This window comes from Labrus mixtus, chromosome 5 (genome assembly GCF_963584025.1).
Source record: "Labrus mixtus chromosome 5, fLabMix1.1, whole genome shotgun sequence".
NCBI classification, from domain to species: domain Eukaryota; kingdom Metazoa; phylum Chordata; class Actinopteri; order Labriformes; family Labridae; genus Labrus; species Labrus mixtus.
Genome location: NC_083616.1, coordinates 25383666 through 25408759, shown reverse-complemented (window position 1 = coordinate 25408759; position 25094 = coordinate 25383666). Strand labels below are relative to the sequence as shown.

Genomic DNA, 25094 nt, shown 5'->3' with positions numbered 1-25094 from the left:
TGTCTTAGCCACTTGAGCCATCTGTCTGCTCAATATCAAAGGAGCATTAAACTAAAAAAAAAAGTATTAACTTTATTTTTTAATTCATTAATGAATGTGTTGGATTTTGTTGTTCTGTTTTGTTGATATGGGTCTGTAAGAACGTAGCTGTCCAAGGAAGGGCCAAGTGCAGATTTTTATGACATAGCAACAATTTTGATTTATTCCTGTCTAATGTAAGTGAACTACAGAAAGGTCTGATACAGGAGGAGCTACCACAGCTCTAACCTAATCTATTTCTGCAAGTGTTAACTGCTATAAACCATCATGCTTAACCACAGTCACAGACTCTGAAGTCAAAACTGCTTTGTCTCCACACAGACCTACCAGATACCTCTTAATGTAGCAATAGAACAACATACTGTAGATAGATTTTCAGTCTTAATTTCTCAGCATCTTACTCTCTGTAGTCATTATGTACAGTAGTTTAATAATATAAGTCATTGTATTTTTGCATGCTTTAAAACTTGGAAAGGCTGTACTAAGCACATCCATCTACTGCACTAGTACCTCTCTAGAAAACACAGTCCTTTGTTTGAAATTGGTCTCGAGTTGTGAAGCCATGAACAGCTATTTCAGTCAATGCTGCCACTCCTCTAGTTGTGTATAACAGCTCTGCACAAACTGACAATGCTAAGAAAACTTTAATTAAAAAGACAGAATGGTGTAAACTTTCTGACATGTGGCGGCACAGCTGACATTTTGCATCTGTCAAGACCTCACCGTCTTAGTGCACCCAGTTTTGTCATTAGCTGCCACTTATAAAAATTCAGCGACATGATAAACTTTGCAAATTATTTCTGACATCTCGAAGCCTGCTAAAGGTCTAGAAGCAGGCGCGGATCCTGTGTCTGGAGCACAGGGACATTTTCCTGTGTCCTAAAAGGTCTATTTGGCCTGCTGTGAGCAGTCAAAGTGATGAGCAAGAAGAGTTAATACGCCGCTTTGAAGATCACGCAACATTTTGTGCAAGTACGACTGTGCCAATTGGTTGATTCATTGTGCTCATTGAGTTGCGTTGGTGTTCCAGCTGCAGTCTGCAAAAACTAACGTCATTATGTCCCTCGCGACCGACATAGCAACCGTCTACTTGCTGCTTTATAACCATAGACCGTAAATATTAATGGACGAAGCCTGTTACTGCAGGGGGGGGGGGGGGGGCTCCAGAGGCTCATCGACGGCAGCCGCCATGCTGGAAATCCTGTCTCAGCCTAACTTTCAGACAACCTACAGGCGGAGAGCTGGAGCTGAGGCAGGTTTTAAGCCTCCTATCAAATCTCTACACCGCACCTACCTGTCAATCCGGTTAGCCTTGCAATGGCTTCATTTTTCAACACTGCAGGTTACCGCTTATTCTCAACAGACGTTTCACAGCATTATCGCCAGGTGAAATGGATGGTCAAGAAAAGGAAAGTTGGAGCATAGCGACAGAGAATAAGAAAGAGAAGAGAGGTCCTTTCCACAGACACAGCGAAATGCCTCAAAATAAGTGACATTTTCACCAGTAAGGGACCAGGTTATTCTACACATATCCATCATGGCTAGCTGAGTAGCCTGGCTGCTAACAGTGTGACAAAACAGCCCGTAGGCAACAAAGTGAGCACGTCTCTCTGTGGAGGAATTAAATCGTAGTATTGAGAGCAACAGAGCGATCATATAACATTGGAAGCAGTGCGTTTCATCCAGTCAAAAAATAGCATAAACTTATGAAAGTGCATACATACTGTAGCCTACAGCTAATTGAGGAATCAGTACCTTTCTCGCTATGTTAGTGTGATCTAGTGCCATCTGTTTGTTCATTAAAACAGGTGTACCAGTTATAATACTGAACTGGTGTCACGAGTCGAGAAACCCAAGAGGAGGACCCAGATGCAGAACCAACAATTATTTAATTAAACAACAACTCACTTCGGAAATCCAATCACAAGAAAACAAGTATCCACGAGTAAACTGACATACGACACCTGCAACATACAATGAACTGACACAGGAGGGAAGAAACACAGAGACTAAATAGACATAGGGTAATCAGACACAGGTGAGACTAACAAGACACAGGTGAGGACAATCAGGGCAACCAACACTGGAGGGAAACACACAGAGGAAGACAAGAAACACTGAAGACACACAGAACTGAAGAATGAACAAAACACACTAGAACCTGAAGAAACACTGAAATACAAAACTAAAAAAGACCACATCATGACAACTGGTAACTCCTTATTGGTTACTCTGAAATAGTTATTGAGTGACTCTAAACTAGCTGGAGTAAAACAATATTTGCTTTGAGTGTAAACTGTTGTACAGTGGCATGTTTGTTCAATTTTGGTGTAATACAGATTGGTATATGGAGACAGGTGAATAAACGTTTGTGTTATACTGTTGTAGCGACTGTGAAATGTAGAACTAGTGACAGAGTTACACAGTTAGTGGTTCATGACGAAAGGGTGGCTTGGGATGGAGTGAATCTCTCTCTCTCTCTCTCTCTCTCTCTCTCTCTCATAGATTGCAGCCTTAAAAGCACAAGACTAATTTTGTAAAACTGAATCTGTAGGACACACGGAGATTATTCAAAGCACACAGAGGGACATAAAAAAAGGGGATAAGACCATCATAATCGGGATCTCAGACAGACATTATTATTATTAACATGGTTATGTGTGCTCCTGAAAGGTATTTTCAAATGCAAATTCTCAGGTGAAAGTGACTACAGAAAATTACTCCTGTTCAAAGCTTTGCTGTATTCCTGAACAGAACTGGATTGTAAAGATTGTCCACTGATGTCTGCGATCTCTGACACAAATGTATATTTTGGACCGAAGGACAAGTCACTTGTTTTTAGAAAAAAAGACACACTTCAGCAACAATTTACTTGTCAGCATGCACCAACAGTTTTGTAAAGTGAAGCTTACACATTTTTTGTTTGATTGATTGTGTGTGTGTGTGTGTGTGTGTGTGTGTGTGTGTGTGTGTGTGTGTGTGTGTGTGTGTGTGTGTGTGTGTGTGTGTGTTGCACCTGTGTGGCATGGGTGTGTGTCTGCAATCCAACCACAGGGGGTTGATTTCAGTCTGGGCTCAAGCGTTTGTGACATGAGGTGTGATTAGACCTACAGATCCCCCTACTAGAGTGCTCCAGAAACAGTGAGTTTGCATAAAACACCTTCCCTCTGAAGATGCTATTTCTTCCCCTGTCGCTTTGATACATCCTCTGCTGGCTTTTTCAATTAACTTCCTGCCATCTTTAGGAGAGCGATGACAGTTTATCCTATGTGATCACATTAAGCTAGGGAGCAAAAAATAAATTTAAAAAATGTAGCTCAGCTATGACTTCTCTACAACCAGCAGTAGAAGGTCATGGCAGTTTAATACGCTCTAAATTTCAGCGTCCGTGTGAAACGGCTCTTTTCTCTCTTCTTGTTGAGCACACAGCTGCTTATTGAATAATCGCTCAAAAACTCTCCCAGGCTTTTATTGTAACCGTTCAATCAGTCGAGATGAGCAGGCGCTGTGGGTGCTCTGGAATAGCCAGCCACTTTTATGCTCTTTGTAGGCAGTTCTGTATAGACGGTTTAATCGGGTACACTTTTGGTCCAATCTGTCAAGCTCATTTTTGCAGAAAAGCAACCGGAACATAATCACTGACATTAATGGGCAAGTTTAGATTGTAAATAGTAAATTAAATCAGTAAATAAACAACCAAAGCTGCTGCAAAGCTCCGTCTTAGATCACTCAAATTAAAATAAATTACTCTGCATTATATGTTCCATCACAGTGTTTTCACAGTAAATAGAAATTGACTCTTGTTTGATGCTCACTAAAAGCTCCCCATGTACCAGCAAATCAGTCTCATTTCACAGCTATTGACTGAAGTGGATTTTTCCACTTCATGGAGTTCCTTCATTTATCAGAGAAGGGCAGAGCAAATTATTATCCTATTGATTTAGTAATTGTATTTGGGTTACTGATTGCAGCTTAAAGATCACTGCAGAACCACTTTTTAAGTAAGATGGGCTCTTGCAGGGAGGAATTAATGACTCGGGAAAGCTGCAGCGGCAACCGACATAGCAGTGGCTCCTCCAAGTGGTGCTACACTTACTAGACAGACATGAGAGTCGGCTGCATTTGAAATTTTCCTCTTGAGCGGAGAGATATTCCTGAGGACCGGATATTCATTTGTCATCTGCCTTTGTTTGGCTGATCTTGTCCTGTCCTTTACACAGAGGACTTCCAATAATACCTCAATCCAAACATCACATAAATCAGCCACAATAAAGCCACAAGAGGGCTGTCGCCTCATGTAATACAACTAAAAGGCATGCTAACACATCTCAGTGCACACAACCTTGAAAAACAAACTGAGGAGGATGATTGTGTGCTCTGCATAGACTCTATATCACAGGAGGGATAATGACACTCCTTATAGAACTATATGAATTACAATGCCTCGACTAGCTTCAATTCAACCTCAGCAAGAAACTGAAAGAGACTGGTTACAGCTCAATTTCCTTTGTTGACAGTCGTGAGCCCTTTGTCAGCTCCAAACAACTTAACAGCAAGGGGACCAGGCATGCCGAAACAATAACATTTACTTGAAATGCAAATGATCTCTCACACCTCACTTGGAAATAATTGTCTTATATTCCACATATTGTCCCACGGACGCGAGTATGAGTCACCCATTTGATTGTTTGCTTTTTGTGCTGTGAAATTGGGTTCATCAGATGCAGTAGTATTTTCAAAACAGTCTGATATCCAACAGTGCACCAGCAATGAAACAATACTTGATTGAATCACTTCTGCTTCAGGTTCTTCTGACAATTTATTGGATCACTCGCTATTTTTAAGCTTGGATTTTCTTTGTATAACTTTCACTGAAAAGCTAAAATACTTCTACAAAATGCCTTGTTGTTTCCATAAGCACTTCATAAGACTTTTGATTTTTTTAGTAGAACCACTAACACATTTTTAGAATACAAAAAATGTGTGAAAGGGATTTTAGTCAAAGCCTATGCCATAAAAACAAAACAGGAATATTTAGCTGTAAAGGATGATGATCAGGTGAGTTTGATGGGCCTTTTGTGCATTCAGATTAACTGGAGCTCTCTGCTGAGCACGGCAGGAGATGAGGTGCAGCTGCACCTGGCAGGATTTTATATTATAATGCGACTGCATCATTAGCCTGATGGGAGCTACAACGGAGAAAAGCTTTCTGTCTCCACTTAGTGAGACATCATTTACCCAGGTAAACGTCTGGAGTGAACACATGAAATGTTCGTGGAGATTTTGAATAAGGACTTGTGCAGAAACATTTGCAACCGAGGAAAGAAATGTCATCTCTGAGACATGATTAACTTGCAATGCATGCTATACTATCAAATGTGTATTTTCAAAAGAAAAAGTATAATAGTTTCAATTTTAAACTTACAAGTTTGTGGCATCATGAGGGTTATCATGCTCTGCAAGCTTTCACATTCTTACACTTGTTTGTAACTCACACTAATTTAACATAATAAGGGTTGTCCTCTGTCCTAAATCACTCAGCAGTCCACGTAAAGTATGTCCTTAAAAGGTTTTTTAAGACAACTTTTGAGCTTTGTATGCCTTATTGCAGGGATAGGACAGTGGACAGAGCTGGAAATCAGGGAGAGACAGAGTGGGGAATGACTTGTGGGAACTAAACAGCCTCTGCACTTCGGGAGTGAGAGCTAGCCACTGAGACATCGGTGCCCCTCCTATAAAAGAGTTTAAGTTCACTCATAATTTGGAATTCTGATCATCCTGTGATAGCTTCTGTAAAAAAAATGTCCTGTGGCTCTAACAGGAGCTGTATAAAAGTCTGATTCTAACAGACGGGGACATTTGTATGCAGAGAGGGCCAATATAACACCTATCAAGTTGATTTATGGGAACTGTGTGGTATAGCTTTTCTGCCAGAAACTAGGACTAGGACTTCTCACACTCTGCTGTCATAATTTAAGACATCTTTTTTTTTTTGCATCTGAGAACTGACTTAATGGAAGTGTTGTTCTTATTCACTGAAGGCTTTTATAAAGTATCATGTTTATTACTTGATATATTTAAGATATTTAAAATGTTCTGTTTTAGTGTTATCAGAGATCATTCTTAAGTTCTCAAGTATAAGCATTTTACAGACTCCTATTCTTTAATATGATTATACCTTTATTATAAATGGTTTAACAGCCAAATAGATGCAGATGAAATGGAAAATCTATGTTCCAAATGAATCTTTGGGCTGTATCTGAAAGGTGCAATATCAGCTTAATACATCACACCAACAACTTTACAAGGTGAAAGGGTCATATTTCTACAGTGTGTTTTACTGCCCCCTAGAGGCCAGAAAAGAACCTCAATGGGTTACAGAAATACAAGATCAATATCAGCCTTTTGTGTTGACACTCCCATGTACTATGAGACAAAACAATCAGCCAATTGATTGCACTTACAATTAAGTTCTACTGTAATTTAATTAGTCATGGCAATAAAATGTAGTCTATCAAGTTAGAATAAAAATCTTATTTTTCCTGTAGAGTGTTTAAAAGCCCATTTAAAGACTAACAGGAGAAAACAGACCTTTGCCTGTGGCCTTTATAACTCCAGTATTCTGTTATTTCTCTCTTCTTAATGCTGACTGATAATTCAGGAAGTCTCTCTGTCAGCACCATTTTATAGCTCACTGTGGACCAACAGAAAAGGTGATAAAAAGTCTGCAGTGAATGACTAAACAGTGTCAGCAGCAGTCAGAAGAAGCTTAGCCCGACATTTGTATGTTTGCACAAACAGTGGAATAATGTACTGCACCAAAACTTTAGAAACATGTGTCACACATATACCTACTTTTATAAAGAAATACTGCAGATGTATTAAGTGTGTTTCTGCCTTACAATGCCACTAGGGGTCTCTAGAGAGCTGTAGTTGCCTCTATGTCTCACACCAAGTTTGCACTCAAGATAACCTTTCTGTCTTCCACAATGAGAAAAAATAGCTAGAGTACTATGGAGACGTCTTTAAATCTACAGCAACTACTAAAACAACAGAAGACTTGCATCAGACTCTTCATCCACAAGTTATTTGGTAGTTCTCTGATTTAAAAAAAAGCATTGTTACCGTTTGTGGTGCAATACCATGTCCTTCTTAAGCCTGAAATGAGAGCCTCTTTTTCCATCCTCTTACACACACAAGGCATTGTCTACTTTCCCATGTCGAATACACGTGGCCCACTACAGCCTAATGACATCACTGACCGAAGGCAGAAGTAGGCCCTGCAGAGCTACGAATGAGTCACATCTATTTGTACTGCACAGCAGAAAGCAGCAGGCACGCAGTGGTGATCTGAATCTCCGTCTGCATCCCCGCCATCAGATGGGATTCAGTATGGACACTGATGACTGACAAAACAGCAAGACAGCTTACTGTCAAATTGCAAACACAGACCTATCATGGTTTCTTCCATTCCAGTGACCCAGCTACTCACAGAATAACTGGCAGTGTAATTAATGCTTTGTACCCCCACAGTACGTCTTACAGCCTGTATGTAACCTACATAGGCTTGGGAAATATACAAGACTGAACAAAGATGAAAGGAGAGATACAAACATGATTAAGAGCAGGCCTAGTCCACATACACTGAAGTAGAACAAACTTCAAAATAATAACTGCACTGCAGTGTCATCATAGATTCTATTACAAACCTTTATTGTGAGGTTTATTGTGAACAAAGTAGACAGTCCTTATATCAGAGGTTTGCTAAACAGAAAAAACAGAAAACAGAAAAAATCCCTGACGCTGCATCCAAGCACATAAGAACATTTTAAACCCAGGAAAGACCAGACTTTTCCCCAGGCACAACAGCTCCAGCTGCTGTGAGAGTTTGACCTTTTCCCTCCCACAACATTTAAACAGGCAGAATATCATTCATGTGAATGGACACACAATATTGTAGAGCACTGAGACTTTTACACAGAAATACAAATTAATTCAAAAGTAATGCGTGTATAAAACTAAAAAGCATTTACAGTATATCCAGCAATTATTATATCAAATACTGTGATAACACTAAATACTTTTATCTACTCCCCTTGAAAAATAATACACTTTTAGGAGTATTTTATTTAGCTAAGCGACACTTTTCATTACATATTTTAGTTATTTTTAAAAGATATGCATATAGCCTAATGTAGCAATGAGGCAACTACTTCTGGGCTAGCAAATGCATAATGTCGTTAAATATTTTACTCCTGACTATGATGTTGGGAAGTCAACCAGTTTTTAGTTTCATGATACAACAAAGTTATCATTTAAAACCTAATACGAGCCGCTCTGTTACTTCAGCATGGTAGGAGTTGGTTTTTTTTGCAGCTTACTGGGATTTCAATGAATATCTGTCTGAATAGAATATCTGATTTTAATGAATGTCAACTTCGTCCTCTGGGCGATGAAAGTCGTGCAAAGTGGAGAAATAGGCGAAACAATGCGACACTCAGTTAGCCCATCTATTTTCCAGTTGTTTTATGGTGAATGAATCCTGTAACTTCAGAGCTGGCTTCAATGAGAGCACGGCACTTCATTAAAGCTGAATGCAGTCACAGGTGTGGCTTAATTAACCTCATCAAAACGTTCTGTAAATTCCTCCGAGGGCTAGCTACCTGCTTAAGCTCTCACATGTGTTCAAATAGTAATGGTAATACACTGAATGGTGGCAGGCTTATTTTGTGTCATATCCTACTTGGCTGAGGGACGTTTAGCTAATCTCTGCATTTATGAATGCAATTAATTTTTGCCTCTCGTCACTCTACCGCGTTTATGGTTGGCCTCTGATATCTTTCTGATCACCATCTATGAATTTGTCTTATCGTTGTGCTGTTTACATTTCACTAGGTCTACTGCTCTCAGTGAATAGGCCTACTTAAAGACGAATGTGTTCCGTCATTACTGTAGAGGTGTCTATTGTAGGCTACAACTTTACTGTAGGCCTAGTAAAGGTATAATAATCTGATTTAGTTAGTCCTTAAAAGACACTCACTTTATGACAAAGCTGCGTTAAAAGCATAGCCTCCCATTCAACCCTGCATTTGAACAACGAATACAGCTCAAGTTCTATTTGCATTTGACTGGAGATCATATTCAAATCCCATTCAAATGTCCCTCTATGTCAATGTAGCCTAGGCCAGTGGTTCTCAATTTATCAGCCTGTCCTCCACTAAAAAACGACTCCATATGTAATTTATAGTCTAAGGACCCACAACCACCTCTTTTATGAAAATCCTGAACCAAGTTTCTCCACTTCCTGTGCAGTTTGGACCTCAAATGGTACAAAACACATGACAGAACAAAGAGAAGGAACAACACCAACACGGCCCACCAGTTGAGCATACTGCATAGGGCCGAATAAAACAAAATAGCTGAGCTTTCCAGGTTGTGTATGGGTTCAGGTGAGCAAAGCATCATCTTAAGGTAGGCCTACTTCTAAAACAAAATAGTCAGTCATTTCTGATTTCTAATTATGTTTTCATCGTGCTTCTGAATAAAGGCCACATCTCTGAAGCATAGTTTGGCCCGGGATAATATGAAGAGAGATAGGAAGCTGATTAAATACTGATAACTGTAATTTTATTTTTAGAGAAAAAAAAAACAACATTTCCAAAAATACATCTCCAGTGAGCCACTGCTATGACCAGATATGCCAATTGGACGCATCAAACCACAGAGAAATGCTGGCATTTGTCGACTAGCACACTGCCAAACACCAAACATGTTTACACAAATTGTTCATCCTGAGGAAACACAATTGTTACTAATTAGGGCTGAGATGTAAAAAAGCTATAGTGGAAGTAAAAAAAAAAGCAGAACAGATTGATCATAATTTAATGCTTTCCTTCACTTCTTATATGGAATATTTGTATATTTTTTATCTAGAGACAACCCTTATTTCACCCTGACAAATGTCTGCAAATGGATGGTGATGTACTGCATAGCACCATATTTCACAAAAGTCCATTGAAGTCAAAACCACACTCCACATGACCTATGCAGCAAAGCATCAAGTTTTTTTATTTGCATTCAGTAAACAAGTGTATCCATTACATCATATGCAGTACAATTATTTTCTAATATATAGAACTTGATTATTTTTCTGATTGATTTACGAGACAGAACCAAGTTGAAACCCATCTTTATGAACATGTTATCAGATATATTAATCTAGGTCTGCCTGAGGCCACTGAGAAAACATCCATAGATGGTCAAATGGCATTAGAGCCTTAGACTTTACTGAAAGCTTTTCAACCCACCATGTGGTGAGAGGAACAGAGAGTAGGAGTGAGAAAGCAAAATAGAGAGTGACGTTTTACAACAGGGAGCGTTTATCTAGTTTGAACCAGCAAACCAATGAGGCCAGGAAAAGGGCAAACAGCCAAAACAATGTACAACTTTACTCTTCACAAGGAGAAAACTTCATGTATCTGTGCAGTGCAATCTCACATCTATGTATGAATAAGTAACATATTGGATTATTAGGAGGATGTAGTTGATATCTCAAATATATGTGAGCGATGGTGAACTATTGTTAGTGTTTTAGATTAGATTAAATTTGGCTTTAGGCTTATACGTTTAAAACATATTAATGCCGGGTAAAATGTGCCTAGGTTCATCAACTACATTTACAAAGAAAACTTGATAGTATCTCGACATTTGGAAACAAATGTTCTCTTAAAGACTATAAAAGAACGGGATGTATGTGTAGTTAGTAACTGAGTCTGGTATGTCTCACCAGTTCAAGTCCCTGTACAAAACAAGAATGGAGTTGGGACTGGTTGCAGATGAGGTGCCTGTTTACTTCAGAGTACTGGCAAAGTGCCCTTTAGCAAATAACTGAACCCCCATCTGCTTGGGGAGCCAGTCCATGTGCAGACCCCTCACTCTGCTTTCTCTCTACAAATTAATGTCTTTAGGATAGTATTAGTGTATGTGTATCTCAGTGTTAACCTAAACTTTCCCTCGGATAAAATAAACAAAATTACAAACTAGTCACTCCCAAATAAAGAATCTCTTATTGTCTTAAGTGTTTTAAATAACATAGCTATCAAGTGGACTAAGTACGATTGATCTAAATCAAGAAATCTACTTCATATGCAGGAGCTGACTAATACTACAGCAGTTATGTTATTACCAAAGATTCAGGGTTCCTACACAGCAGCGCCAGCACAAAAAGAAAATTTGGCCCCGGCAATTTTTGGCTCAAACCTGTCCCTTACAACTGGTGGAACATGACATAACTTTACACCCTCCACGTGTCCCCTTTAACAAGTCTACCACATTTTTCCACAAAACCATTACCAAGCAAATAAATGCCTGAATGCCTGAAAGACTGACTCCTTTGTGGTCGGAGGAGACGATCACTATCAGGTGAATATCCTTCCTCGAATAGAAGCGGGCTATGTAAAAAGTAAACAATTAAAAAATTACATGTTTATAAAAAAAATTCACTGTTCAATGTACTTTAACCAGATTGGGCCAACCAAACTGTCCCTGCTATGTGGGATGATGTCTGGTAATTTAAAAAAAAAACAAGATAAATCATACATGTATAAAAAAAAAAAGTATAATTTAATCCTGTTTTCCAGTAGTGTATTGTTTTTATTCTCTGTCAGTACCACATTTATTTCTTTTTCGCCAGTTGAATCATCATTGTTGTCATGCTTGTTGTTGAATTGTTGCTTGATGTTTGTAAGAATTGGAGAAACGGAGCCTCAATAAAAAAATTTAACCATGAGTCTGACCCTCTTTATTTTATTATTTTTGTAAATTTGATGCTCTTATGACTTTTTGAGACTAGATTCTCTATCACTGCCAAGTGAATCTTACTCACAATCTTGTTGTCAATGGGAACCTCTTAACTTGCTTGTACACATCTGATCCTTAACTATTGCTTGTCCTTGGGTCGGATCCTCTATTATTGCTTGTTTGGAGACATATCATAGAAGTGCTTGCCAGTGAGTCTGTTTCTCTGTTATTGCTTGTTCTTGGAGCAGGCCTACAATTAGTGCTCATTCTTGAGTCACATATTTTATTGTTGGTTCATTAGTAAGAACCGCTTTATTGCTTTTACAGATCCAATAATATGGCTTATCGGTCAGTCTGATCAGCCATTATTGTTTTTTTAAACAGTTAAACAATTAAACAATGTACATGGTTCAAATCTGAAAAGTTGTTTCTTGGTCAACGCTCCGCTTTACCACAGGGTTTATAAAAATCTAGTCTGTACTGCACCAAGACGTATGCAGATGCAAGTACTATAACTAGATTCTATAAAAGCAGAAACGACCAGCCAATAGATTTAAATGCAACTCAATCAAAATGCCAGCCTCTGAAGTTCAATAAAAAGACTCATCAAACTGGTTTTACTGACGACATAATTATTTACAGGCACATCAAAGACATTCACTCATTGCTAAGTTCAAATCTGTTTGACTATTAATCCGTGTTTTTCCAAACCTAAGCCCTAAAGCGAGTGCACTTTAGAAGAACTTTCCAAAACAGACGACGTAGTGTTCATGCAATGCAGTAATTGGTTAGGTGTGTGAGGATGAAGAAAGCAACTTTGGTTTGAACTTTGCTCTCAAGGTCTCCTGCTCAAAAGGAAGGCTTTTTGAATATTTACTCTGGTTTGTCTTCTGGCTTTATCTAAACTTTTGGGTTAAGCTGAGCTCTCTCCGCTATCCTCCGATAGATGTGGAATACCTCCGGCAACCGTGAAGTGCTATGAAAGCAGGCTGGTTCACGGCAAGGGCAGAGTACACAGGGAGCAGGGAGGCATTTGATTGATACTTTCCAACCAGACCTCCTTGCAATGATAGGTCGGGGTCTCTTATGACAACTCTTTCTTGATCCTTTTTCAGAGCTCATGATTTTCTTGATAACGCATGTAAAGACCATTTTGACAAATAGAAATAGTGTACAACAGATAAAGATACCGACCCTACCTTTAATTCTTTAAATAACTGTTTTGAGTCTGTTCCAGTGTAAACCATGTGCAACAGTATGAATGCCTCTATGGAAGCATTGCCTGAAAGTGTATCCCAATATTTAAATGATTCACATCGTGTCCAATCAATAACAGCAGGCTTTTCAGCCTAGCTGCCTTCAAGTGTGGTAGTTAGTCATGGTTATGTAGATGTGGCCAGCACATAAAAGTCTGTTCTTCTTGAGCATACATATGGGTTAAAGGCAAAAAAAGGATTTTTTTTTTTTTTTTTTTTTACATACTCTTTTCATCTGAGGGAAACTCTGGTTTTACACTCTGTTATTGAGAGGCTTCTCACACACATAGACCTGAAATTGTCACGGATCGAGAAAACTAAGAGGAGGACCCAGATGCAGAATTAACAAAAAAAATGTTTAATTAAACAAAAAGGCAAACAAAAACTCACTTCAGAAATCCAATCCGGAGAAAACAAGAAGCCACGAGTAAACTGACATACTACAATCGACACCGACAAACGACATACAATGAACTGACACAGAAGGGAAGAAACACAGAGACTAAATAGACACAGGGGTAATCAAACACAGGTGAGACTAATGACACAGGTGAAGACAATGAGGGCAATCACACTGGAGGGAAACACACAGAGGAAGGAATGAACACAAGACAAGAAACACTGAGGACAACTACAAAATAAATACATGAAACACTGAAGACACACAGAACTCAAGAATGAACAAAACACACTAGAAGATAAAGAAACGCTGAAAAACAAAACAAAAAAAGACCAAATCATGACAGAAATACACACATGCACAAACAGGACCTGTGGACATGTATTAGTGGAGAGATGTCAGAGTGGGGCTGCTGCAGCCTGCTATGCAGGGAGTGCGCCAGAGCTGTTTGGGGGTCCAGTGCCTTGCTCAAGTGCACCTCAGCAGTACTCGTGAAGTGACCTGGCACTTCTCCAGCTACCAGACCAACTTCCAAATTCTGGGCTGCAACAGGACTTGAACCAGTCGATTCCCAACCCAAGTCCCTACAGACTGAGCTAGCTGCCGCCCCATTAGAACAGGTACATATGATCTTCTTCCAAATATGGCTGTGAAGCTGGGAGGTATGGGAGTAAACCACACCCTCATCAGGTGTATATAACTTACTCAACAGTTTGATAACATTCATGGACGACAGTCATCATTTATCAGCACTTGCACTTGGGTGCCACAAGGTTGCGTCCTTTCACCTTTAGTGTTCACATTGAACACCAATTTCTGTATTAGTCATCAGAATAATTAAATTAGCAGATCATGTTGCTCTGATAGAGCTTTAAAGTGGTACTGAGACCAGTTACAGAGCTGAGATAACTCCCTTTTACAACTGGTTCCTTGATAATTCATTGACTTTAACACAAAGAAAACAAAGAAAATGATCATTGATTTTACAAGACATTCATCTCTCTCCCCTTTAATTATGAACGACACAGCCATTGAAATAGTACAGGAGTAATGAGTATCTGGGCACGATTATAAAGACGACAACCTGACATGGAATGCTACCACCAATACACGATTATTTGCAAAGGCTCAACAGCGTCTTTGTCTCTTCAGGAAACTGAGATTTTTTTTTAACATTGTCCGTACAAAATAAGAACAACTGTAAAAGATTGTTAAACTAGGTAGAAAGATAACTGGGAAACAAATGTAGCATTTGTAACCTGACAGATCTGTATATAGTAAAAAGATCATAGCAGACCCACAGTACCCCCTTTGGTCTGAGTACGTACTCTTGACTTCAGGGGCGCAGGTACAGAAGGACATAAAGAGGCACCACATCCTTTGTACCACAGAGCATTCAGCAGCTTAATAATCTCTGATAAATACAGTTTGAACTTGGCACTTTTGATCACACTTTATTGAGCTTTAGTGATGTATTTGACTGATTTTGTTTCATGACATTATGTTCTGTCCTGTATGGTTGTTGATTTTGTCATGTCAATGTTATCATGCTCTCAGTGCAAGACAAGATCCCCTCGGGGCAATAAAAGGTTTCATTCTTTCAGTCAAAACCTGCCCTGATGCGACAAGACCAAACTCCCTTCAGGCCAGATTTTCAGTGTTGTACGGTTAATTTAAAAATAATAGTAATTGTGTTGTATTTGTGTTTTAAAGAGAATATTGTTTAACATGACAGTATATCTTTGCAAGTAAAGGTGGCCTGGTTTTGGCTGGCTTGATCCCATAAACAGTTTCCTGTCGTTATGTACCGTTCTTAACGGGGTTATGACCTTATAAATAAAATAGGACACTTGACTAAATGCCCTGGTTTCATAGCCAACACGGTGAACTGTGAACTTACTGAGAAGAAACGAGGAGGATCTCATTCAGTTTAAGGCTCAATGCAAATATCAAGAGTAAGCTCAAGCAAATTCTTTCTGGCTCTGTTGCAGGAAAAAAAAAAAAAAAAAATCGCATCGTGTAATCCATATACCACCCCTTCTGTTTATTCATCCAGTCCTTGCACAAACACTAGCTGTCAAACCTACTCCACTCTGATTATTCTTTGGAGTGTGCTTGCTCCAAGCAATGCAACCGCTTCTCAGCGAGAGACAAGTTGATATGTTCCAGTGCTACTCAATCCAGCTGTTTGTCTCTGTCAGAGACGATGTGCTTGCTGCCGGAAGAGTCCTTAAATACAGAGTGTACTTATCTGATTGTCCTGATCAACTCTAAAAACTGTTCAAAGTGATGTTTTTTCATGACGTTCCACTGTCTTGTTCTGATAGTGCTTGTGTTCAACAGCTTGTGTAAACGTGTTTATTCGAGCGTGGCAGTGAGAGCATCTATAAAAAATAAAAAGGTTTTGATTAAAGAGAAAACATTGCCCTAGTCTGCAGAAGCACAAAGCTTTTCTGCTCTTTAATCTAATGATTCTAAGAGCAACATTACCCTGACCCAGTCCAAACATAGAAAATGTCAACTTTTGTTTACGGAAAGTTTCCCGCTGCACAGGCAAACAAAGTATTTCATATTTTGTTCAACGGAAAACCGGGATGTGCCGTGCGAGAGATGACCAAAAGATGACCACCGCATACCATCCCTCTCTGGAGACATTATACATTATTATTATGAAGGCCCCCCCCGTCCGCACCCTTCCCCTTCAAGATCCAGGCCAAGGCTGATCCCAATCATCAGCTGTGTGCCTTTGAATGTAGTCTATGCTGTTACTTTTCATTTAAGAAGAGCTAAGAAAGCACAATGACAGGACGTCCAGTGTAACAAGGGGGAAAGGGAAGTACAAGTAAAGTTTGAGGCTGCAGCTGTTTTTCTCCTCTTCTTCTTCTTGTCCTCTTTCGGTTCCCTTGGAGGTCATTCTTCCTGCCTAACGTAACACAGTTATCACACACAGATGCGGCAGCAGAGGCAGAGAGCCTCAAGTTATCGTCATCTGTTTCGTTACTCCCTGCTAATGTTAGTCTAAGTGACATCAATTAAAGGCTAAATCTGCATCACCGCTGAGCGTAACAGTGTGGCTTAATAGTAAAACCTTGTGTTATGGTTCCCTTGAGACCATCCAGCTGTGCTCTACTGCAGAGAGAGAGAGAGAGAGAGAGAAATACAGACATTGAGGGAGAGGAAAGGGGGGATAAATTTATCTCCTCGTATCTTTCCTCTATAATGTTTTGGACATGTCTGCATAAGTCATTATGTGTCATTGGACAGGCCTGTGGTGCTGCCATTTAAGGGCGTGTAGACGGAAAATACTCCAGTAAAAGTTCAAAAGTCACACTTGTTTTCAGATTGAATATCTAACAGCACATTCATCAGCTTTTATGACTTTTTGTTGCAAACATCTGGAGGCAAGGAACATTTCTTACCTAACCATAAAGATACCTAAATCCTGTTTCCTGTCACTTCAAAGTTAAAATCAGATGTAAACATTAGTGGTGTAAATACCTCGAAAGCTTCTGTTTTAAAGGAGCGGACTTTTACAATCAATCCACCAGCAGCCAAGTGAATGTATCGGAGGTTAAATACAGGAACAAGTCCCACAAATGGGCCACTAAAAGCCCTGTGTAAACTCTCCAGCTTTGTGTTATGGGAACAGAGTCTCCAATATAAAGATACTTGGATGCCTTTGGCGTCACTTGCTTGTGTGTTTGTGTTTGTATGTCTGTGTGTATGTATGCATATTGAAATCCGTCTACCAAAGAGCTCCAAAATACTTTTTCAGAGTCTTGAATGCCAGGGAAAAAAAACAACTAGAATAACAAACACTGGCTTTATAACAGTAATGAATATGCTTTGGGAAGCAAATGATACCATTTTCCATTAACTCCCACTCATAAAATGCCAATTATGGCTCAGGGAAACCTGTGACATTTGACTTTGTTGGCACCAAACACTGTGGTCCTCGACTGTTGCCTAATGCTTGACCCTTTCATCTCTGGGTACTCATGATAGCTTCGTCCCTCACTTCATCACTCATGGCTGCTCCGCTAACAGAGCCATCTGAATACATAAACAGACCACATAAACACGCGAGTGCTATTGTCACTTTTGGTTTGCGTCTTACTGATCATCTGCAGTGAAGCAATAGGACGACTTGGACACACACAACACGAGGAGACACAAACAGTTTCAGAGATCCTCCTTCAGAAGACATGAGCAGTAGTGCAGACGCTTTCTGTCCCTGTACAGTACACAGGGTACATCGAGAGCCAAGCTCATTACTCTGTGCTCCCATTCACTCACTCCGGCAAACAGATACTCTCATTCAGAAAATAGACCTTTTTCTCTAGTTGTTGCAGTCTAAAGTGCCTGATTTCAAAGCAGTTTTTCTTTTTGACAAATTTCAGCACAAGTTTATATATATAATGAGTACTCAGCACACCAGATACAATGTGTGAAAGTACAGTTAATGGCCATCGAGGGCAAAAATTGCACCGTGCATGCACATCACAGGCACAAAGGAGAATGCATACATTATGTCATTTAAATACATTTACACTATTATATACATTATTTTATCTGCTGTACTAGTATTCAAGGACAGATTAGAGACTGGCGGGATTGTAATCTCACAGGAGAATGACCCTTGAGGACATTGCTGCTGGAAAGTTAGGGACGAAGCCTCCGATTGGCTGATAGCCTCAATCCAAGGCATCTGGTATGGCTAAGTGGATGGCTTACTGTTTTCACCTGGGATGAATTGATAAAGAATTTTAAGTATTTGGTTGGTTGTTGAAAGAAATTGAAGAAAAGTTTTGGTGATTCAACAAAATTTGCACATGCAATTATTTGGTTGTCAGGACATAACCACTAAGAATGTTCCTTGTGACTAATTTCTGTCCATTGAACGATAAATTCATCTCTAACTAGTCACCTTAAGTTAAGAAAACACGATATCTCTTCTGCAGTCAGTCAGTGACATGATGAACTGTGTTATCTTATTAGACTGAGCACCTGTGGGGTGCATGATGTCAAAGCGGTTTGCAGAGTGTGGCTAACGTTAGCAGTGCTAGCTCCAGTAGCTTTCAGTCCTCCTTGAAGGTTAACGTCCACATGACTGTTCTAAATGTGGATACGCATAGCTCCAGCCAATGAGCTTGCATAACCTGACCCTGCCTACATATAACTTTATCTCTAGTTTTCTAGATTAAAATACTGCAAACTACGCTGCTCCTAAAAGATGCCATCGGTTCTCTGTGCTTATTTACATCTGGGCAGTAGAGTGGCTGGGGCAGGCCTAACCGGGGCTTCAGTCCTGGATAGTGGCAGGTGGCATTATTAGCTTAGACACAACATTTAAGCAGCGTCACTGGCCTTCATTAAAAAAGATATTAATAATTAGTTTTAACCAATAGTAATTCCAACTAGACACCCACCTTGTCTCTATTGGACGGTAATGACATATCTTTACATGCACCTCTCTAGCCAGCCTGAATTGACCAAATATTTTATTAATAACACACCAAAGTTTTAACTTTATTTTAACTTTATTAACATAGTTTTTATTTTTATTTGCTCACCATTTCAGGCAATTCAGTCTTCAGATATAATGTTGTGCAGCATCATTGGTCTACATTAATAAAATCGTTCATCATTAGTTTAACCGTCTAGTGCTGACTAGTATCCTAATGGGACGTCAACATTTAACAAGTTCTCTATATCTTTATTCTCCTTTATTTTGTGTTTTAATAGGCTTTTTTTATATCGCGAGAACACAGGAGGAGAGTGCTTAGATCTCCATCGCACAGGTCAGAGTCTAACCCTGTGACTCTATCCCAGCGCTCAGGTGATGCACAGGTGAAACAATAGACTTACTGTGCTGCTTTTATCTCACTTATTCATCCATGAGGAGGTTGAGCGCATCGGATGGCTGGCAGTCTGACAGAACACATTTGCATAGTAGAGGTCAGGTACAACACAAGGCTCCCTGTGTTCGACACTGCAATAAAGGAGCTCTGGCTGACGGGCAGGTAGATATTAAAACTAACTCCAATGCTCTGAAGCAACAAAGGACAGAAGGAGGCAACTTGTTTGGGGTTTTGTTGATGTCACATCGTTGCAAGCTGCTTTAAAAAACAATCTTCATTACAAAGCCATGTGAGTCAAGGTCTCCACTTCTGAAAAAGGCTGAAATGTAAACAAGTCCACAGGTTTGTTTGCTGGTCAGCTGGATCGACTCTAAATCCTCCTGGGTCTAATTTGTGTGTAATGATATGATGTCACTTTTTTTAATTGAGTCTTCCTCTGTTCATACACGTCATTGCACGACCTGTTTTAGTCATTGTTTGGACTGCGACATCCGTAAAAGTCTTATCTTTTATGTGACTTTGTTTACATTATATCAAGCTGCTTTCACCAGTATTTTGATAAGCACGTCAAAGGAAATCGAGGGAGTTGTTCTTTTGACTGAGCAGCAGAAGTGGCAACACCCTCACAGCAAACTGTGAAGAGTCGCTGAGTATTGATCTGCCACATGTGTCAGTTTAACAAGGACAACTATGACACACGCGAACAACTCTCGCACCCTCACATCAACACGCTCAATACATCCAGACAGAAGAACACACAAACTGACAGACACAGGCTCTCATCTTCTACCAACATCCATTGTCCGTCTCTGTTTGCTTCTCTCTCACTCTCTTTCTTCCCCTTGTTAAAGCTGTTGCTGGAATGATCCCAAAGGTAGAGCAAGGGGTTGGTATTAGGTTATACTCTAATTCATCTGTGTTTACCCTGCAGCTAAAATAATACTTCCTGCCAGAGAGACATTGTAACAGCCTAGAGGATCAAAGTGCCCCTGACTCATATACAATGACTATGTCATTTCTGGTTCCCTCTGACTTTATCTGTGACTGCAGTACAATTTCGGAGCAGGCCTATTTATAGCCGACTATACCGCCACTGCCACCACCACCCTGCAGCCTGAAAGTCACACCCGGAGATTTTTTGGAAGGGGAGTCCTTGAGCTCCTCCGTCAACGCAGAGCATTGCAGTGACAAGTTTGCTGATGAGGTCGGTCACTGTGAAGTCGCAGTGCACCTTTCCTTCCCCTCACACACATGGCTGCATCCTTGAAAGACGCAGAATGTAAGTGTCAACTCTCTTTCTTCTTGTGCATGTGCATACATAAACACACACACAGACAGACACACTGCACATGAGCACTCACTCACTCATGCATGTGCTCAACTTCTCACATTACTTGTGTTGTAGAATATGTATGATGTATCTGTTAGTGTTTTCCTCATCAGTGATTCTTACTCTGTGCTAATGTCATTATAATCAATAATACGTTGCTTTAGTAAGTGCACAGCAAGAAGAGAAACTTTCCTACTGTTATCACTATGAAGAGTGGCAGGAAGGAGAAAAAGGGTTAATAATTTAAAAACTTACTTTATATCTTTTAATGAGAGTTCCTCCTGGCTACCGTACAGGGTCTTCTGAGAGTCCCAATCACAGAAACCAAAACAAACAAAAGTATCTGGTGTGCATCTCCTAACCCAGCATGTCCCACTCGGCTGCTCACTGATGCTCTCTGGAATAAGGAGGGAACTCTGCGCGCAGCTCCAGGCCTCACAGCCAATCACGTCAGGGAGGCTCTTACCTCTTGGCCAATCATGTGGCTCTCCTGCTCCAGCCTCCCACCCCCTCCCTCCCTCCTCCTGCTGAAAGTTCCCATGGCTGTGTGGACAAACTCCAGAGGAGAGGAAAAGAATTGAAAGGGGTTTATTAAAGAGAATACAAAGGAGAGGACTATGACAGAGTGGGAGGACTGCAGCAGTATTTACAGTATGAGGAAATGAGAGCAGCTGTGGAAACATTTCCATTTGGAAAGAGTAATCACACAGACATGGAAACAAAAACTCTGGAAATTGTTGTGTCATCAAATAATGGACGGCAAAAATACATTAACCATCCTTCACAGTAAAGTCCCCTGACTCATTCTGTGTCATTCTGACCTCTTTTTTTTTCTATAAGCCAACAGTTAAATTGGCATTTTGCTTCTTTATTTGAGTCTTAATCAGTGCTGATGTGTCCTCATTGATCCTGCTTTCATAAAGTGCACATCCGTGGTGTAACAGGAATTGTTCAACTTTTAGGAAAATATGCTGTTACAGTTATTTAAATATGAAGTGTCAGCCAGGAGATGATTAGTTTAGCTTAGCACTGAAACTGGAAACACCAGCTTTTCCTTAATCTGATGATAATAAAATATCCCTACATGCATCACTCCAGACAGCCTGATTTGACTAAATGGCAATTTCAGGCTCTGTTTACTCTCCGCAGATTCTATGTTACATTTTATTTTACATGTAAGTCTCACAGAGCATATAAGGTCTATATAGAGAAAAATATGAGCAAATAAATTCAGCATAAGGAGGAACTTATGGTCAATTGAGGCGTCCAATAAACTCTGGACCTTCACCCATCAGACCATGTTTTGTAACCAGTGTGAAGCACAGACTGTATATTAAAATGAACGGATCAACAACCTCCGGGAGTGAAGCCAAAATATTTAGAGCTCTCCCTGCTGACTGGTTGCAGTTTAGGTCATAAACCCTGCATCCTCTGTGTTAACAGATAGGCCACGGGTCAAACTATAAAATCAAAATGCACGTCAGGTAATTCTACTCAAACCTAGTTTCATCAAGATCTAGACCATCAAGTCATCATTTCTCATAGAGAAGTTTCTTTGTGATTGATTAATTGATGCTGTAAAATGGTATTTAATGCCATGATTGACGACTCTGTTGATGAATGCCTCTCTGTGTGCAGCAGAAACATAACCATAACCACAAGTGTCTTCAACCAACGCAACAATCTGTTCCACTTTGGACTGACACATTTCTGCTGTTTTATTGGTGAATTGGAATTGAACCTAACCAAGCTCTGACTGTTTCACAATGTTTATTGTTGTTACCATAACAACAGCCGACTGACGATGACAATCCAGGTCTAGTGATTTTTCTCCTTTTCCTGCATGTTTAAAAGTTCAGCAGTGAAACAACCTCAAATAACAAGGGAGCTGGTAAAAGTGTAGACACAAGTAAATAAAAGTGGCGTGCTCTAAATACATCATGCCATGAAACGACATGTCTAAGTATAATATAATACATTTACAAGGAGTTGAAGAATTGGAACACTTTTGTTTGTCTTTGTTGGAGTAAAGCAGCGATGTCCCAAAGTCTTGTCTGTGCCTGCAACGTTCAGCTGTGGCTCAGTGGTAGAGTCTCTGAGGGTTTGATCCCCCTGCATGAGTTAGCCTCATGTGCCGCATGTCAAAGTGTCCCTGGGCAAGACACTAAACCCCAAATTGCTCCTGAGTGGCATAACCAGTGTGTGCCATCAGTATGTGACATGTAGTGTAAAAGCAGCTTTAATAGTCTAAGACTAAAAAACAACTATACAAGTCCAAAGACTTTGACAATAAAGAAAACCATATATTGAATCAGCTTTGACATTTTTTACTATGAAGCACACTCACAGATGCACTTGCATTCCCCTGAGATGATGTGACTCTCTCTTGCCTAACCAACCACAGGGAATACAACGTACCCTCAGAGAAACATGAATTGCAAATGTTCTATATGTTGTTGTAATAACAAATTGACAAGACAGATATGGCTCGTGCTGAAGATCCAACGAAGGTCTGCTCCACTCGTATACTGCTGAGGCAGGCTCTGTCATTTATATTTAGACTCCAAAGCCATCAGTGACACACACTGACGCACATGATCACACACACACCAAACGCACTTAGACACCTTCCTCTTGTGCCCTGGAGCGGTGGTGTTTGGTCAAGAGAGATTCTCCCTTCAGTCAAGAATTAAGTCAGGCTGGAGTTTAAGCTGCTGCTGCCTGCTTTTCTGGATCATTTGGAAAAGGATCTGAGATGAAAAAAAGGATTGTTCATGTTACACATGGGCTTCTGAGTTGTGCTGTGATATGGACAAAATGATGCGGTGACATCGGGATTCTCTTTGGTGTGTACCGCTGTTTATTCTGGCACTGAAACAGACAGCCTAAGAACTGTAGTTCTAGTACATTGTTGACTTCTGAGGTCCTTCTAGTCACACAAACATAATAACCAGGCAGCTTTTGTGTAAGTATACCAAAAAAGATTTCAAGATAAAGGTGCATATTATGACCCTGTCACGTGTAAGAGATTCATTTGGACAAAAATGATGAATCAATAATGAAGTGTGTAAGTGCTGAATCTTCTTTTTTAAGACTTTGAATAACCAGAGCTCATTGAGATCGAATCATCAATCCATTGTTTCCATATCTACTAAACACGTCAAAATGTGAGACGTTGTTACAAGGCAAGGAAAAAGCAATTTAGTGGGCTTTGATGAAGCTGTTTCTGAAACAGCTGCATAATAACCTTGGTAAGATAGAAGGAAGAAGTCTAAAAAAAAAGACCCTGGTGATGTCATTTTGATGACATCCGGTTTATCTTAGGCTTGAAGACTTTAAATTAACAACAGAAATCCTACTTTGCGACAAACTGGGCGCAGAGATTCAAATGAATGGGCTTCAAGCAAACAGAAAGTCTCATAAGAGAAGACAAAAGTGCATTATTGCATTATGGGAAATAAATGACCTAGCATTTCTGCAGCGTGGTGCATGCAAGAGACCTGGGATTGTTTGATATCCGCTGCTATGTTTTTGACAACTATTTTCTAAAATCTCTCTCTTACAGGCGTCCAAACTTTATATACAAGCACCTCTTTGAAAAGATTAAGACTGCAGGTGGGCTCCATAGACTGTATAAAACATGGACGTAGTCTCAGTGATGTCATCCATTAGTTTCTGAAGAGGTGCTATGAAGCTGAATGTCGGGAGTCACCATGTTGAATCTAGAAACAGCAAAACAGATGCTGTGGACCTCTAGCCTCTGGGCAAACAGCTACAAGACGTCCACCTGTCAGTCAACTCGGCCACGCCCATGGTTATACACATTTTGGAATAACTTTTTTTTTTTTTTATTGACAGCATAGAGTATAAACCAATAAAGAAATGAGCTCTTAATAAATCTGTTTGTGAACATGCTTATCTCTGTTGTAAAAAGTGGTATTTTAAAATGGTAATTTTTGGGCTTTTGGAGACAGCCTCAAGTGGACATTTGAGGAACTGCAGTTTATTTTATTTCCCCATTGGCTACATTTTTCAACATCGGAGGTGCAGCTTGGTAGGTTGATTTAACTAACTACATATATGGATCTCCTTTTGTCATAGTGCTATAGCTATTAAAATCTATGACCCACCAAAAGACCTAAGAACAGCTTGAAGAGAAACAGTGTGTGCAAAGCAGCACCTTTGTAACAACTCGATGTATGGCACACATCAGGAATAATCAAATCAAACCGTTGCGTGTACCATGTGAGAGAACCCTCTGGACAACTGTTGCCAAGTCTATCTCCCGTCCTTACATGTTAGGAACATGTTCAGCTTGAGGCGCTCATTCAGTCTCAGCGGCTGAAAACATCATATTACTCACATACTATTAGTGTTCCTGAGTTCTTTAGCTGCACAACACTGACTCT

At 39.9% G+C, this 25094-nt stretch overlaps 1 protein-coding gene across 2 annotated transcripts in view; it reads right to left on the bottom strand.

Annotated features, from left to right (window-relative positions):
- Nucleotides 1-21079, bottom strand: part of pde4d (phosphodiesterase 4D, cAMP-specific) — a 204665-nt gene extending 183586 nt beyond the window's left edge. Inside the window, exon 1 of one of the 2 annotated variants that reach the window (XM_061038800.1) lies at nucleotides 20941-21079. The gene's annotated coding sequence lies outside the window, so the exon portion shown is untranslated. Of the gene's footprint in view, nucleotides 1-13484; nucleotides 13773-20940 lie in introns of those variants that run through there. The other variant, XM_061038799.1, reaches the window with a different exon arrangement.
- Nucleotides 21080-25094: the final 4015 nt, after the last annotated feature.